General features: G+C 48.4%; 1 protein-coding gene across 2 annotated transcripts in view; it reads right to left on the reverse strand.

Moving 5' to 3' along the window:
- The window catches only part of ZMYND11 (zinc finger MYND-type containing 11), a 128,778-nt gene extending 124,281 nt beyond the window's left edge, over window positions 1-4,497 (reverse strand). Inside the window, exon 1 of one of the 2 annotated variants that reach the window (XM_040352685.1) lies at window positions 4,413-4,497. The gene's annotated coding sequence lies outside the window, so the exon portion shown is untranslated. The remainder of the gene's footprint in view (window positions 1-4,412) is intronic. The other variant, XM_040352686.1, reaches the window with a different exon arrangement.
- Window positions 4,498-17,742: the final 13,245 nt, after the last annotated feature.

The raw sequence follows: 17,742 nt of genomic DNA on the forward strand, positions 1-17,742 counted from the left end.
AGCCGAACAGAAGCTTCCGTTGGACTGGTTGCAGTACACACAGGCCAAATGTCAGCCGGTTTCTATTGAACCAGCCAATGCCGCCCGACATTCGGCCCGTGTGTACGAGGCTTAAAGTGGTTGTGTAAAGGCAGGAGTTTTTTTGTTTTTTTTTATCTTAATGCATTCCATCCATTAAGATGAAAAGCCTTCTGTGTGCAGCAGCCCCCCTAATACTTACCTGAGGTCTATCTAAATCCAGGGATGTTGAACGAGAGACTCTTCTGGCCGGGACTCCCCTCTTCATTGACAGAGACAGCAGCACGGCACCATTGGCTCCTGCTGCTGTCAATCAAAGTCAGTGAGCCAATAAGGAGAGAAAGGGGGCAAGGCTGAGCCATGGATCCATGTCTGAATGAACACAGGCAGTTACGGCTTGGTTCAGGTGCCCCATAGCAAGCTGCCTGCTGTGTGGGCACTCAACAGGGTGAAGGGGCCAGGAGTGCTAGCGGGGGACCCGAAAAGAGGGTGATCCAGGCTGCTCTGTGTAAAACCACTACACAGAGCAGGTAAGTAGAACATGTTTTTTATTTTTAATGAAAAAAAAGAAAATTGACTTTAGTATCAGTTTAAAGCGATTGTAAAGGCACAAGGTTTTTTACCTTCATGCAGTCTATGCATGAAGGTAAAAATGCATGAAGGTAAAAACCTTCTGTGTGCAGTCCCCCCAACTTACCCGACCCCCCCTCTCTCGATCCAGTGATGTACACGAGAGCCTCGCCTCTCCGCACCCCCGATTAGCTTTTGGCAGCAGTGGGAGTTGTCAATCACAGCCAGTGAGCCAATCAGGAAACAGGGGCAGTGCAGCCGAGCCACAACTCTGTGTGAATGAACGCACAGAGCGCTGGGTCGGTAGCGCGCCTCTGCGTGGGTGCCACCACAGTAAGCTGCTTGCTGTGGGGGCACCCGACAGGAGGCAGGAACGCTATAGTGTGACCTGAGAAGAGGAGGATCTGGGCTGCTGCTTTGTTCAAGACTATTACACAGAGCAGGTAAGCATAACATGTTTTTATTCTTGGGGGGGGGGGGGGGGGGGACAAGGCTTTAAAGGGGTGGTTCCCCCTTAAAACAAATTTCTAACAATACATTTGGAAGACTGCTTACACTGCGGGTAGGCTGTTTTTTTCGTACATACCTCGATATCGCCGTTTCATCCCTCGACTTCCGGGTATGAGTCTTGTGGCGGTGGGCGTTCCTCCGACCGACGCATACTTGACGTCACGACTTTCCGAAAGAAGCCGTACGTCGCTGCGCAGGCGCCGTATAGAGCCGACTCTATACGGCCCCTGTGCAATGACGTTCGGCTTCTGTCGGAAAGTCGTGACGCGCAGTATGCGCCGGTCGGAGGAACGTCAATCAACTAGGTCCAGCAAGACTCATACCCGGAAGCCGAGGGATGAAACGGCGATATGCGATATGATCGAGGTATGTACGAAAAAAAAAAAAAAAAGCCAGCCTACCCGCAGTGTAAGCAGTCTTCCGAAAGTATTGTTAGAAATTTGTTTTAGGGGGAACCACCCCTTTAATATCGCTTTAAAGGGGTTGTAAAGGTTTGCTCTTTATTTTCTAACTACGTTCCTTTAATCTAGTGCATTGTTTGTTCACTTACCTTTTCCTTCGATTTCCCTTCTAATTTTTTTTTTCCCCTTTGTCTGAATTTCTCACTTCCTGTTTCTCCTCAGTAACCTTGTCACCATCATCCGAGCGATGGTTAGTCAGCCAGAACAGCTTACTGAGGAGAAACAGAAAGGAGAAATTCAGACAAAGAAAACAAAGAAAAAAAACATTTAGAAGGGAAATTGAAGGAAAGGGTAAGTGAACCAACAATGCACTAGCTTAAAGGAACCAATTTAGAAAAAAAAAAAAACCTTTACAACCCCTTTAAGACACCTCCTTGGTTAGGGCGCCCAAACTCTGGATGGAGGAGAAACAGACACCTTTGGCCAGCAGCATTGCCAGTCTGGGGGAAGGGAAGGCACTAGAGAATTTAGATTTGGTCAGATCACCAGGTGAAAATATAAGAATAAAAGCCTAAAAAAGAAAATGAATGCACCCATAACATCTGAGAATCGGTAGGCTGCAATATAATAAATGTTTGCTCTTGGGTTTAGTACTTCTTTAGGGCCGGTTTATTACCATGCGATTTGGTGCGGCACTATTTTTTTGGCGTTCCAGTGAGATTTGCAGCCTATGCAAATAAATAGGCACCAAAATCGCACTGCACGCCACCAGTGTGAGCCGGCCCTGAAAGCAGTACTTCTGTTGTGTAAACAAACATTACCCATACTGAGGTGGGTGGCTGATGTGTACGCCAGCAACTATCCATTAGTTTATAGCTCTCAATATACTTCCAACCTGGTGTGGATCTCATAAATGGAGGCCCAAGTGTTGTTGATCCACCTCTCCCCTTCTCTAAGCCATTCACAGAACATTATATTTTGTGAATGGCACAAAGAATACAAGGTGTTGTGTGAGTGGACAAGGGGAGAAGGGCATGAATAGAGGATACTCCATTCTGCATAATATGACAGCTACAGCGGGCCAGAAGTATATTGAGAATTGTACTATACAATGTATGTTTCGTCCAGACAGGCACTGACACCCGTCCTGCCCACAGAATCACTTTATTATTGCGCCTGTATCTGCCACAGGCAGCACGCGGGCAGCCTACAGAGGTGGATGCAGTGGCTGGCCAATCGCAGCCTGGGGCAGATGCAGGCGCAATAACAAAGGGAGCCGGCACGCTGGACGGGTGTCAGTGCCTGTCTGAATAAAGCCATAAACTGAAGGATAGATGTTGGACTACAGAGCAGCAGCCCAGCCAGGGCACACAGCTTAGCACATTGTCTACTCTACACTATAAGAATCCCTCTGCCTGGAGGTCACTGTTCAGACATAACTTTATGGCCACCTACCTAACATTGAGTAGGCCCCCCTTTTGTTACCAAAACAACCCTGACCCATTGAGGCATGGATACCACTAGACCTCTTGAAGGTATACTCTGGTATCCGGCACCAACCAGTCAGTGGTAGATCCTTTAGGTCCTGTAAGTTGCAAGGTGGGACCTCCATGGATCAGACTTGTTTTTCCAGCACATCCCAAAGATGAACAATTGAATTGAGAGCTGGAGAATTTAGAGGCCAAGTCAACACTTTGATCTTGTTGTTGTGCTCCTGCAACCATTTTTTTGCAGTGTGGCAGGGCACATTATTCTTCTGAAGGAGGCCACTGCCATCAGGGAAAACTGTTTCCATAAAGGTGTGTCTACCCAAGCTCAGAGCCCTGCCTCTACCCGAGCTCAGAGCCCTGCCCCCACCCGAGCTCAGAGCCCTGCCCCTACCCGAGCTCAGAGCCCTGCCCCCACCCAAGCTCACCATTTTTCTACTCCAATGGGTGCAGGCTGGGTCATCTCCACCCCCCATCTCATGTAAACAAAGAGGAGGCCTGAGGGGAGTTATGACCCGGCCTGCAGACCATTGGAGTGGAGTTCAGGGAACACCTGAGATCTCCTCTACTGTTGGGGACAAGTCACAGGAAGTTGGAGGAAATCTCCCAAAGTGAGCCGAATCAGAGCCGTGTCCCCATTACAGGATTCCCCTCACCATAGCAGGTTACAGCTGTGTCAGGGGTGGAAATGTCTCTGGCATGCACTCAGTACACCACAGCATGCCCCCTGTACCAGGGGCAACACCGCAGCTTGCCCCTGTGCCAGGGGAACCACCGCAGCCTGCCCCCCCTGCCAGGGGAACCACCGCAGCCTGCCCCCTGTGCCAGGGGAACCACCGCAGCCTGCCCCCCTGTGCCAGGGGAACCACCGCAGCCTGCCCCCCGTGCCAGGGGACCCACCGCAGCCTGCCCCCCGTGCCAGGGGAACCACCGCAGCCTGCCCCCCGTGCCAGGGGAACCACCGCAGCCTGCCCCCGTGCCAGGGGAAACACCGCAGCCTCCCCCCGTGCCAGGGGAAACACCGCAGCCTCCCCCCGAGCCAGGGGAACCAACGCAGCCTCCGGCCGAGCCAGGGGAACCACCGCAGCCTCCCCCCGAGCCAGGGGAACCACCGCAGCCTCCCCCCCGTGCCAGGGGAACCACCGCAGCCTGCCCCCGTGCCAGGGGCAACTCAACCCACTCCATGCAGTGGCACCACAGCCTCCTCCATGCACCTGTAATCATTGCATACACACAGTACAGTCTATAGGAAATAAGACGTCCCTGGTAAGTCTATGGGGCGTCACCACAGGCGGGTGTCAGCCTGCCCCTCACACACAGCTCCCCCCACTATACCGAGGCCGGTGAAGAAATACCCGACCGAGCAGGGAGGGGGAAGGGCAGGAAACGGGGGCCGCAGCGACGCAGCGCCGGTCCGCTCACTTACCTGGGCAGGATCGGATGATGACTGGCCGCTGCGTCCGACCAATGGCAGCGCTCAATCCGTTTCTCCCCGCGCACGCTCATTGGCCGATCACACTTCGCTGGATCGCCGACGTAGGGCGGGACGTCACGCACATGCGCAGAGGCGGCAGACAGGGAGGCCGGGAAGTGCGGCAGTGTCCGGCCTGGGCCGCCATGGCGGTGTGAGGCGGGGAGCGGGCGCGGGGAGTTCGCTGAAGCCGGTTGGTGTGGGGCGGGGCATGCTGGCACTTGTAGTGTCGCCGGAAGTGACGGCCGCCTCACAGGCAGGAGAGGGGTGCGGGGCCGGGTTCTGTGTCTCTTGAGTGTCCCGGCATGACCTGCTAGTCACCGGATTGGTCAGAGGGAGGTGAGGGAGTCTGGAAAGGCCGCTTCCCTGACAGCCTCACACCTTCCTGTAGTAGAAGTCCAGGCTTCTAATTGGCATACCTGTGCGGGGTGTGAGCGCACAGGGACTCACATTTCCCCCATACAGCTCCCTTATACAGAAATATTTAGCTAGATTCAGGATGGCGAGCGCATACTTGCGGCGGCGTAGCTTAAGGCATTTAGGCTACGCCGCCGTAAGTTAGCGAGGCAAGTACATGATTCACAATGTACTTGCCTGCTAAGTTACGGCGGCGTAGCCTAAAGCGGGCGGGCGTAAGGGCGCCTAATTTAAATTTGGCTGAGGGGGTGTGTTTTATGATAATTAGGCTTGACCCGACGTGATTGACGTTTTTTTGCAACTGCGCATGCGCCTACATTTCCCAGTGTGCATTGCGGCTAAGTCCGCCGCACGGGCCTATTGATTTCAACGTGGACGTAAACTACGCAAATCCCTATTCACGGACGACATACGCAAACAACGTCAAATTTTCGAAGCGGGAACGGCGGCCATACTTTAACATTACTATTCCAGCTATTTGATGGAGTAACTATAGGCCTGATAAAGCGTTACGTAAACGGCGTATCTGTACTGCGGCGGCCGGGCGTACGTTCGTGAATAGGCGTAAGTAGTGATTTACATATTCTACGCCAACCGCAATGGAAGCGCCACCTAGCGGTTAGCCTAAAAATTACACTTTAGGATACGAGGGTGTAAGACACTTGCGCCGCTCGTATCTGAGCCTAATTTAAGCGTATCTGGTTACCAGAATACGCTTAAATTAGCGCGGGCGCACATTCAGACTTAGGCTGGCTTATCTACTGATACGCCAGTAGATAAGTCTCTCTGAATCTAGCTAATTATCTTTTAAAATTGTCCTTTGTACTTCCCTCCCCCCCCCCCCCCACACACTAAGTAGTTCATCCACCTGACCTCAGCACCCCAATAGGACACAGTAATATCATGGAGGTCATCGGGAGGAACCACTAAGCACTGCGGGGGACACCGCAAATCAACGCTCCCAGAAGTCACAGCAGCGGATCGTTTATCTGCATCAGAACGGTGTTCAGCGGGAAAGGTGAATATTTCCTTCTCTCGCAGGAACAGCTTTTGGTGACAAATTCATGGGAGCAAAAGGGATGCTTTTGGGCTCATTTCAATGGGGCGGTAGAAGTAGACTGATGAGCCATGTTTTTACCACCTACAAGGAGACACTGCAGGTGGAGGAGATTGTACACGCATCACCGCATCGGTGCTGTGCAGGAAATTCAACTTGGGCTATCACATTTTATAAATGAAGCTGCTTGTCAGACGGCCTGTTGAAGTTTGGGGGGGTCACACTGCAATCACAGGACAAAGCATTCACTCAGTTTGGTGCAAAATGCCTGCATGTCTGAGGCCTAGTTCCCCCCACAAAAACATCCTCCCGATCCGTTCTGGATGAGCTTCTGCATGCACGTTTTTCATGTGTTTCCAGGCCAGACGCTTTTTTTTTTTTTTTCCCCCCTGTTTCTTTTTCAGGGCCAGTTCACACCATAGAAACGCAGTGCGGATGCATTCCAGTGGGGTAGATTCAGGTACATTTGCGCTTTTTTTGCGGAGGCGCAGGGCAACGTTTTTGCCCTGCTCCCCCGCAAATTTACTGCGCTGCCCTTGATTCACGGAGCAGTAGCTCCGTAAATTGCTTGGGCGCGCCGGCAAAATGCCCGGCGTAAGCGCGCGCAATTTTAATGATCCTGTAGGGGGCGGGAATCATTTAAATTAGGCGCGTTCCCGCGCCGATCGTAGGGCGCATGCTCCGTCGGGAAACTTTCCCGACGTGCATTGCGGCAAATGACGTCGCAAGGACGTCATTTGCTTCAAAGTGAATGGCGTCCAGCGCCATTCACAAATCACTTACGCAAACTACGTAAATTTGAAATTTCGCGACGCAGGAACAACGGGTATACGTAACATTGGCTGCCCCTGCTAATAGCAGGGGCAGCCTTACGCGAAAACCGCCGTACGGAAACGACGTAAACTGCGTACGCAGGGCTCGCGTAATGTTGTGAATCGGCGTTAGTATGCAATTTGCATACTATACGCTGAGCACAACGGGAACGCCACCTAGCGGCCATCGCAAGAATGCAGCCTAAGATATGCGGGCATAAGAGCCTTATGCCGCGCATATCTTAGGCTGCAGTCGGCGTAACGAGGTTCCTGAATCAGGAGCATTCGTTACGCCAGGGCAAGTAAGCAATTGCGCTGTGTAACCTATGGTTACACAGGCGCAATTGCTTCTTGAATCCAGGCCAGTGTGTTTTTGGTGCTGTCCAGTGCATTTTTCATAACCTACAAGCAGTTTTTTTTTGTAGCCTGCAGGGTAAATGTATGTGCTAGTATGCATCACATTATGTTAAACTTACTTTAACCACTTCAGCCCAGACCATTTCGCTGGCCAAAGACCAGGCCACTTTTTGCGATTCGGCATTGCATCGCTTTAACTGATAATTGCGCGTTTGTGCAACGTGGCTCCTAAACAAAATTTACATCTTTTTTTTTCTCCCACAAATAGAGCTTTCTTTTGGTGGTATTTGATCACCTCTGCGGTTTTTAGTTTTTGTGCTATAAACAAAATAGAGCGACAATTTTGAAAAAAAAACAATAATCTCTCCCATCACCTTCCAGGACGGCACACCTGAGAGATGAGGGCTCGTCCCCACAGGAAACACAATTAATTGACAACTTGTTATAAGTCCCCACCCTTTCCCTTGATCCCCAGTATTGATTGTGTTTCTCCCAACCACAGTGACATGTTTGTTTTGTTTTAAAGACCGGGGAGGGTCTAATGGTACCCCTGTTGAGACAGGGAGGGCTGAACTAACCTGTAGGCTTTGTCCTTCTCACAGGTCGCCCCAGGCGTGCACCAGAGCTCTGGCCGCAGGGAGGGCGAGCCATCGATGTGATGCAAAAACGCCGCCATTAAGCTGCTCTCTTCACTTCCAGGTTTTTCCTAGGAGGAAGCACTGAGCTCCAAGCCTCTTTCTGAACATGACCGCATCACAGGAAGTGGGCGGCGCTGCAGGCACAGTGCAACCTGGAAGTGTTATGATGCCGGGAGACAGTGTGGAGAGTGGTGTGGAAGTGGTCGGCTTGCTGTACCAGCCCCTCCAGCAGCCCAGGACCCAGCCAACCTCCTTATGGAAGAAGAGGACGGGAAGGCAAATGCGACTGCAGGCAGATCCAGGTCGGGGATCGGTGAGTACAACCCCCCCTTGGAAAGGGAGTGAGAGGTCCTGGCTTTCAGGGGTCTGAGATCCCGGGGCCAGCCAGAACAGGAACTGGATTTCACTTCTCACCTTACCCTTTCCCCTCCCCACCCCTCCTTGAAGGTGCAGGAGCACACAAAACACCCAGCTTGGTTACAAACCTGTCCAGTCCTTTGAGCCCAGGGAATAAGCTTCCCTTAATCTATTATCCTTAAGTGGGTCTTTTTCCTTTTCACTATGGCAAACAAATAAAAAGGGGACCCACAAGGATTTTCTTCAGGAGGCCTTTTTCTAAACTATTCTCCTAAACAGACTAGTGGTTTAAAACCAGATGTTCTTTGTTGACCAAAGTAGTTCCTTGTTTCACAGAACAAATCTCTGATTGGTCTTTTTGGTGGTCCTATGCAGCAGTTAGACATTATTGACCACGATTGTAACAAGCTGTCAATTGATTGTGTTTCCTGTGGGGAGGAACCCTCATCTCTCAGGTGTGCTGTCCTGGAAGGTTCGTAGAAATACCGTTACCGGTAAGTCTAACGTAGGTTTTTTGCTTATAAATATCCCCCAAAAATTAGGGCTGTTACTGATTTAAATTTTCGTGTTCGATTTAATCAATTTTTTATTTAATTTTTATCGACTAATTTCGATAAATTATAACACGCATACATTTTTCAGATCACCACCATATATAGTCCCCACTGTAATATCTACAGACTTCTCTCCCACTGTATAGGAAGATTAGTGCTTGTTTAGTCTTACCAGAGAAGCCGGCCGAACACAAGCAGTTGAGGCCGGGTGATGACGTCAGCGTGCTGCTCTAGGCTCACCTAGGCCGCTGCCGGGTGGACCAAGATGGCCGCCGCTCCGGGAGCTAGGCCGAGGCCACGCCCTTTCCTATGGCCAAGGCAGCAGCGGTGCTCCGTGGATCACGTGGTGTGCTGATCCGCATATGGTGATCCGTTCGGATAACGGATCATTTACGATCCGTTGCACCACTAGTACCGATCAAAATAATTTCCACGGCCCTACAAAAAATATATATAAAAATTTTTTTTTAGGCGATATGTATTCTTCTACATATTGGGGGGGGGGGAATCACAATAAGCATCTATTGCTTGGTTTGCGCAAAAGTTATGGCGTCTACAAAATAGGGGATAGTTTTATGGCATTTTTATTAATAATTTTGGGACCATTGTCATTTTTACAGCGATCAGTGCTATAAAAATGCACTGATTACTGTAAAAATGACAGTGAAGGGGTTAGGTGTGACCTAGGGAGTGCTTCTAACTGTAGGGGGATGGGCTGTATGTGGCACGTCACTGATCGCTGTTCCCGATGACAGGGAACATTCGATCAGTGACAGTGTCATTAGGCAGCACAGGGAGAAGCATGTTTACACTTGCCTCTCCCAGTTCTACAGCTCTGTGACCTGATCGCGGGCATCGAGTCCGCGGGCACGGTCATGGAGCTTGCGACCACACGGCCGGGAAAATTAAAGGGGACGTATATATACGCACATTTGCCCAGCCGTGCCATTCTGTCGACGTAAAAGTGAGTGCGGCGGTCGGCAAGCGGTTAAAGCAAAGCATTCCAGTGGCGAGATGTCAGAGCTGCAGGCGCTTTCATCTTGACCCATCTTCGTTCTGGGGTTTGCAGACTCTGGCTCTGTGATGACGTCACTGCCGCCGTTTAAGTCACAGGGCTCTGAAGGAACAGTCCGGGTGGCCTTTCTTTCAGAGCCCATGCGCCAGTAATGTTACTGGCTGCACGTAATGTAAATATCTCCTAAATGGTGCACGTTTAGAAGATATTTCCACTACTGGTTCTCATAGCCAAAACAGGACGTGAGAGAAATACCCTGCAAATTAAGGGAATCCCTTTGGTCACCAGAACCAGTGTTAAGATAGAAAACCTGCCTTTACAACTCCTTTAAGATGGTTCCTGTAAAATGAAACTGAAGGACCTTCAAGATTGTGAGTAATGTGGCAATTTCTATTTAAAATGTAATAAAAATGATTTGGGGAAAAAAATAGATCGAACTGTTTAGACCAGGATCCAGAAATAGATTGAACAGTTGGAACCAGAATCTAAAAATGGATCGTACTGTTTTAGATCAAGGTCTAAAAATAGATCTAAAAATAGATTGAACTGTTTAGATCAAGATCTAAAAATAGATCTTAAGTGTTGAGAGCAGGATCTAAAAATAGACCAAAATGTTTATACCAAGATCTAAAAATAGTTTCAGAATCTAAAAATAGACTTAACTGTTTAGACCAGGATCGAAAAATGGATCAAACTGTTTAAACCAAGGTCTAAAAATCCAGGAGCTAAAAATAGATCAGCCTTTTAGACCAGCCCTCAAAATTTCCATTCGCCTGCTCACATTTGGTAATTGGAATTAAACTGAGGGCAAGTGGAGCACACCTGCCAGGAAGAAAGATGGCTGCAGGCTGTCAGGGAACTCCTGTGAGACGTTTTGCACACAGACGTGCGCAAGCGCATAGCCTTTGCCATAGAATGGCTCACAGGCGTGCGCAATTGCAGCCACGCATGCGCACAGACGTGCGCACACACGTACGAGCCTAATCCCGTTTGGCGCCAGACAGCCTATTTAAAGGGAGTCTGGGCTCTTGTGCTTTGCTGACTGATCTTTAGCTGTGTTCCTGAACCTTGCTCTGATCGTGTGTCTTCCCAGTATTTGACCCGGCTTGCTCTTGACCTTGGCTCTGTGTTCTGTCCCTGTACTGATGCCCATCTCTGACCCGGCTCCGTTCCTGACTCTGTCTATGATTTGGTAACTGTCTGCCCGCTTGCTGACAAACCTGGCTATGCCTGAGACCTTGCTTCTGTCTATGTTCCTGGTTGCTGTTAAAGGGTCACTAAAGTAAAAAAAAAAATGTTGCTGAAATGACTGTTTACAGGGTATAGAGACATAATAGTTAACTGATTCCTTTTAAAAACGATTAAGAATAGATAAAAATCAATCATATAATGTACCTGTAGTTTTTTAGTTTCGTTTTTGCATTTAGTTTTGTTTTAGCATGTTATGATGTATCTGTGCTGGACAGTGCCATAGAGCAGTATTGGTTTGAAAACGAAACTAAAATCTCCCAGTACTGTGGTGATCAGGAAACAGACAACCAGGAAGTGTCCAAAACAGAGGAGAATTACAGCAACATCAGAGCAAAAACGAACAATGAGGACATGAAACCAGGACTGCAGTAAGGTAAAGGAAGCTATTTAGCTAAAAAAAAAAAAAAAATCCTTTAGTGACCCTTTAACCCTCAGTTATCCGCCTGGCTATTACCTGTTCCTGCTCAGCTTACCACAGTCTGCTCCAGGCCGCTGAACCCTGCCAAGCTGTTCTCCCGGGACCCCTGGCTCCAGGCACTCGTGTCCCTCTTGTCCTTCGGCTTCCTCTGTCTCACCTTCAGCGGAGCCAGGACAGGAGATATAAGAGAGGCTGACCTCATCAAATCAGTCTCCCATCTGATCCCTGACACAGGCGCTTCCTGTCCCTTCTCCACACAAAAAAAGGGATGCCACCAAAAGAAAGCTCTATTTGTGGGGGGGAAAAGCGGTAAAACCTTCCAGGGTTCAGGTAGTTAAAGCAAGCTGTAGTGTTTACAACCCTTTATTATCCAGGACAGTATACAATGGCCCATTTGGCCAATTACATTTTTTTTTCATTGCAGTTGTACTTTTAAAGTTATCCTTTTGAGTAGAAAGGAATAGTAATTACCTTTTGTATCACTTGGCTTAGATTGTAAGCTCTAACGAGCAGGGCCCTCTGATTTCTCTGCCAAATTGTATTGTAAAGCAATGAGCAAACTGTTGGCGCTATATAAATTCTGTATAGTAATAGTCTGCTATTTCTATCAATCTTGATGAATATACAGTAGCTGTATATTAGAGATGGACCAAACACCCCTCGGTTTCCCTCACACCAGAACAGCTGAACACAGAACCCTATTGAAGTCTCTGGGACCTGAACTTGAAAAACCAAGTCTCCATTTTAAAGGCTTATATGCAAGTTATTTTCCCTGGGGGACATGTATCAATGCAAATTATCCCCACCCCCCAGTCTATACCAGGCCCTTTGGTGATGTCGGCAGGTGGCTTTGCCCCCTTACCTATATAAGAACTGTTCAACAGCGGAGCCTGCAGTAGGTGGTCAGCCTTCATTGACATTGGAGCTTTTTTTTTCCTTTTTCTGGTCCAGCGGCGGATCTACATTGGAAGAAACCGTTTTTTAAATAAAGGAATTATCATAAACCTGTGTACTTTTTTTTTTATTTATTTCTGACACTTTTTGGTAATGGGTACTCATTCACATGGGGAGGGGGGCAGGATCTGGGGGCCCACTTGTTAAAGGGGGTTTCCAGATTCCGATAAGCCCCCTGCTTGCAGACTCCCAGGGTTGTCAGGAAGAGACCCTTGTCCCTATAAACATGGGGACATGGTGCTTTGGGGTGGAGGGGGGCAGAGCCCCAAGCCACCCGCCCCCTCATGTTGAGGGAATGTGGCCTGGTATGGGGGGGCTCACTGTCTCGCCCCCTTCCTGGCCTATTTATTTTTTTAATCTATTCCAGACCCAAAGTTCCTGGTATGGACTGGGGAAGGAACCCACAACTTTTTTTTTTTTTTAAATAAGTTTGTATTGCCAGCAATTTTTTTTTGCTTTCGGCTGTCAGCGGGGAAGCTTGCTGACAGCTGATGATTCATCTGTTATGGATGCGGCGGCTGGGTTCTAGCCAACATCCAATTCAGGTGTTTGGCGAAAAACCCAAACAGGCGATGTTCATGCCGAACTTCTGCTCGGCCCGAACCGTTCGCCCAACACTACTGTATGTATATATGAAAATTACACTTGCAATATACTATAAGTATGAATTGCTGACTAAGACCCTCTCTCTTAATGGAGTTTGTGTGTTCCACCAGTGCTGGCGTGGGATTCTCCAGGCTAACTCCACCTACATTGCAAAGACTGTGAGGTAGGGAGCTTGGATTGGAAGCTCTTTGAGGGATGTAACAGATGTGAATGTACACTATGTACAGTGCTGCATAAATTGTCAACGCTGTATAAGTAGCAATAAAAATGTGACTGTATCAGTATGCATGACTAGACTTCTTTGCTGTGAGTGTATAATGCCAGCAGCTTTCTCTCTGTGACCTTTGTTAGTGGTAAAGTCACAGATTATCTTCCTAAGAATCATTGAGACAGATAAGGAATTAGCATTTCCAACAAAAGAGATAAAGAGTGGCAGTCTCCATATTTTCTCAGTGCAGGTATAAAATGTTTTATAAACTATAAGGAGAGAAATTATATATGTAAATGGAAAGTTGAGATGCACAAGTGAGCTGTTGGTCTGTTCCATAGTGTGTATACATACTATTTTCTCGGTAGACCTCAATGAAGACGCTGTGTGACAGCCATTGCGAATGGGCCCATTGTCTTGTTATTCTTGAAAAGAAAAGTGAATTGAAATGTTTCAGCTGCCACTGTAAGGCCCCTTTCACACGGGGCAGATCCATTTAGTGGAGTCGGCCAGCACAGCAGGAGATCGCTCCATTGATCTGCTGAGCTGGCGGAGGTCAGGTCCGTCTCTGCTCACAGAGCTCAGCTGTCAGAGCCCCACTGATTCCTATGGAGAGATCAGCCGAAAATGGACAGCAAGTCACTTTTCATCATGTCTCATCCGATCCGCCAAGATGGATGGCAGATGTATCGCCATACATCTGGCAGGTGGGTGTCAGTGGACACATCTCCGCTGAGATCCGCCTGCCCATAGAAGTTAATAGATGGCCGCTCGGAGCTGCGGTGGCTCAATGCGATTGGCACTGCGCTGACAAGCCATTCACCTCTGCAGCTAGGGGTTCGGATCCCGGTCTCGGCTACATGTGAATTGAGTTTGTTGGTCTCAGCCCGGCTCCCGGTGGGTGTTCTATGCGAGGTAAGCCTGCGCTTAGTACGCCTACCCCCCTCCCACAAAAACCACCACACTTACACGCAGTCGAAATTGGGTTAACATACACGCACTTTGACCACGCGGTCTCTAAAAAAGAGAGGCGAAGGACTAACGGGGCTGGTTGAGCGGGCAAATCCTCTCACTCCCTTATAGGCAGTCCTTCTGCCCCGTTGGGCTTCAAAGCGGAGCAGGTAGGGCGGGCTGTGTGGGAGGACCCCCTCACACACCCGCCATTGCCACGCAGGGCATGGAGAAAGGTGGCAGATTGCCTCTGGGGGAGGCCTGCCTACTCCCAACTCCTGCAGTCCGGCTCCTCTCTCGAGTACATGCACAAAATACACTTTAAAAAAAAAAAAAGATGGCCCGCTCGGATCCGCCTGAAAAACGGACAGGCGGATCCAAGCGGGTTTGTCATGTGAAAGGGGCCTTTAACCTTGAAAGTGTTGGTTGCTCGGCTGCCATGCTGACCCTCCGGTTTTAATCATTTGTGTTACTGAACCTGGAACAAGATTGCTCAAGTCAAGCCAAGAGTCATGATCTTCATATGTGTTCTCAGCCATTCACTTACAAAGTTTCTAAACCATACAATCCACATGTGAGTAGAGGACAGCAGTGCAAAAGACTTCAGAATGGTTCCCACAAGTTTTCTGGTTATGGGCAGCCATCTGCCTTCCAAATGCATCTGCAAAGATAGGTGAAGCCTTCCTTTTCCTTGACTCCACAAGTAATTCTGTGTAAAACGCTGCATCTCTAGTTTATTCTAGTTAATTGTTTCCTGATATTTGCAATGCTTAAAGTGGTAGTAAACTTTCCATTCTGACTTTCCTCCATTACAATCTCATAAACAATGTACGTGGCGCTGTGTTTACATTCTTCCTAATCTATGCCACTGTGAATAAATCCAGCGTTGTTCACTTAAATCAGTGTTTCTCAATTCCAGTCCTCAGGCCCCCCCGACAGGTCAGGTTTTCAGGATTTCCCTCAGATGAAAAGGCTGTGGTGATTACTAAGGCAGTGAAACTGATCAAATCACCAGTGCAAAATAATGGAAAACCTGACCTGTTGGGGGGGCCTGAGGACTGGAATTGAGAAACACTGACTTAAATGATGTTACCGGCACATGCAGTGATTCACGGTATGCCGTCAGTCCATCCAGGAAGATGCTGTGTCGTCATCCACTCTCTGCAGCATTGCAATCCCACAAGAGTACATCCATTCACACTTTCCTGGAACACCTCATGTGACTTGCTACATCACAAGGGGTTGTAACTATCAGTCCTGATCACAGCACAAGCATAGAAGAGAGACAGTACATCGCCCGAATGTGCATGCACAAGATTTTGGTCATTACTGCAAGGAAGGGTGAAAGTAACACACAGTATAGATGCGGAGGATAACGGGTAACATGGCGCCAGCTTCAGACAGGAAACCTAAAACACAAAATAAGCTGCAAAAAAGTAAGAAAAAACATAGGGGAATAATTAATAATGTGGAACGATTTATTAAGCCTTTGTGAATTGGCTATATTGATTTTCATGATTTGGGTGGCAGTTTACTACCACTTTAAGTTATTGCAACAGGATTTAGGATGTTGAAAATAATTTTGTATTTAAAGGAACTGAAATTATTATCAGGAACTATGACTTTGTTAAAATGGTGAATCTGTACAGCTGCCTGCTATAGTCTCTGCATTTAAAATCCTGCACAAAGTAATTGTGTAACTGCTTCCTAATTCATTTTATTTTGGAGAACCTAAAAAGGTTCCTTTACTTGCCAGTAGGATTTTATAAAAATTGGGAAGAGACAATTGCACCAAGGCTATCAAACAATCACAGTGTCGGGGTGAAATGCCTAGACCGTTTGTGAGCTGGAAGTACTGAGTTCCAATTTATTAACATAAATTTTTGGCAATGTTACAGAGTCATCTGCAGGACTACATATATACCTAGTTTAGGTCTGCTAAATAAACCTCTCAAGTCCCCCATCCTGCTGATACCATCACAAAGCTCCCCCCCCCCTGCTCATGTCTGTAGCAAGCGCGGATTTAGGCGTGACACCCGTTATTTTTGTCCCCAATGTCCTGCCGATCCTGGTCTTTGTATTGCTCTATTCATCTGTTATAGCACCTAGAAATACCCAGTGCCACCAGTTATGGGGGAGCATGTGACAGTCTCCTCTTCCTCTAATGCCGCGTACAGACGGTCGTTTTTTGTGATAGAAAAAAACAAAGTTTTATGTGATGAAAAATAACGACGTTTTTGAAACTTCATTTTAAAAAACGACGTAGCATACACACCATCGTTTTTTCAAAATGCTCTAGCAAAGCGCGGTTACGTTCAGCACGTACGACGGCACTCTGTTCCATTCAAGCTTGCGTCATAACTTGTTTCTGAGCTTTCGCGGGTTTAAAAACGTTGTTTTAAACGTCGTTTTGCCCACACACTATTCCCCACACGGTCATTTTAAATGACGTTTTTAAAAATTTCGTTTTTTTTCATCACAAAAAGTGATGGTGTGTACGCGGCATTCGGATGCAGTGCTCTAGCCTGAGTGGCCATTTACCAGGTCTGAACACTATAACAAGATGAAGGTTGAAGGTCATTAATTCCACTTAAAGTGATTGACCTTTCTATTTACAGAAAAAAATAACACAGGTTATACTCTCCTGTTCTGTGCAATAGTTTTGCACAGAGCAGCCCTGTTTCACCTCTTCTCGGGTCTGCCCCCCCCCCCCCCCCCCAGCTGACACTCCTGGCTCCCCCCTGCCAAGAGCCCCCATAGCAAGCCACTTATTATTGGGGCACTTGTGTGTGCTTGCTCAGGAGCTGGCTTTGTGTGCCCCTAAGGCCCGGTACACACGAGCAAACATGTACGATGAAACCGGTCCGTCGGACCGTTTTCACCGTACATGCCTGCCAGAGGGCTTCTGTACGATGGTTGTACTAACCATCGTACAGAAGTCCGCGCGTAAACAATACGCGGGGCGTGTCCGCGGCGACGTGGGCGGGCCTGCCATTTAAAGGCTTCCACGCATGCGTCGAAGTCATTCGACGCATGCGAGGGACGGCGGGCGCTCGGACATGTACGGTAGGTCTGTACTGACGACCGTACATGTCCGAGCGGGCAGGATTCCAGCGGACGGTTTTAAAACACGTCCAGGAATATTTGTCTGCGGGGAAAAGGCCCGGCGGGCAAATGTTTGCTGGAATTCGGCCCGCTCGCGCCTACACACTCAGGCAGGAGATTGTTCTACATGCAGCGCTCTAACGTGTTGTATTGCCTGCATTAGGGATTTACTTTAAATATAATTATTCTGTGTTATTTAACGTGTGCTAGTTAATTGCACACACAGACGCATTACCTGTTACTGCACGTGTGCAATTTATTTGCACAGAAGCGCAGTCGCTGTTAATGCAACTGGGCTATTGAATTGCACAGAAACGCAGTCGCTATTACTGCGTGCGTGCTGTTTAATAGCAACTAAAGGCAGTTGGTGTCACTGCGTGCGTGCTGTTAAATCGCATTTGACCGCAGTCGTTATTACTGCGTGCGTGCTGTTTAATAGCAACTAAAGGCAGTTGGTGTCACTGCGTGCGTGCTGTTAAATCGCATTTGACCGCAGTCGCTATTACTGCGTGCGTGCTGTTTAATAGCAACTAAAGGCAGTTGGTGTCACTGCGGGCGTGCTGTTAAATCGCATTTGACCGCAGT

Source organism: Rana temporaria, chromosome 5 (genome assembly GCF_905171775.1).
Source record: "Rana temporaria chromosome 5, aRanTem1.1, whole genome shotgun sequence".
NCBI lineage: Eukaryota > Metazoa > Chordata > Amphibia > Anura > Ranidae > Rana > Rana temporaria.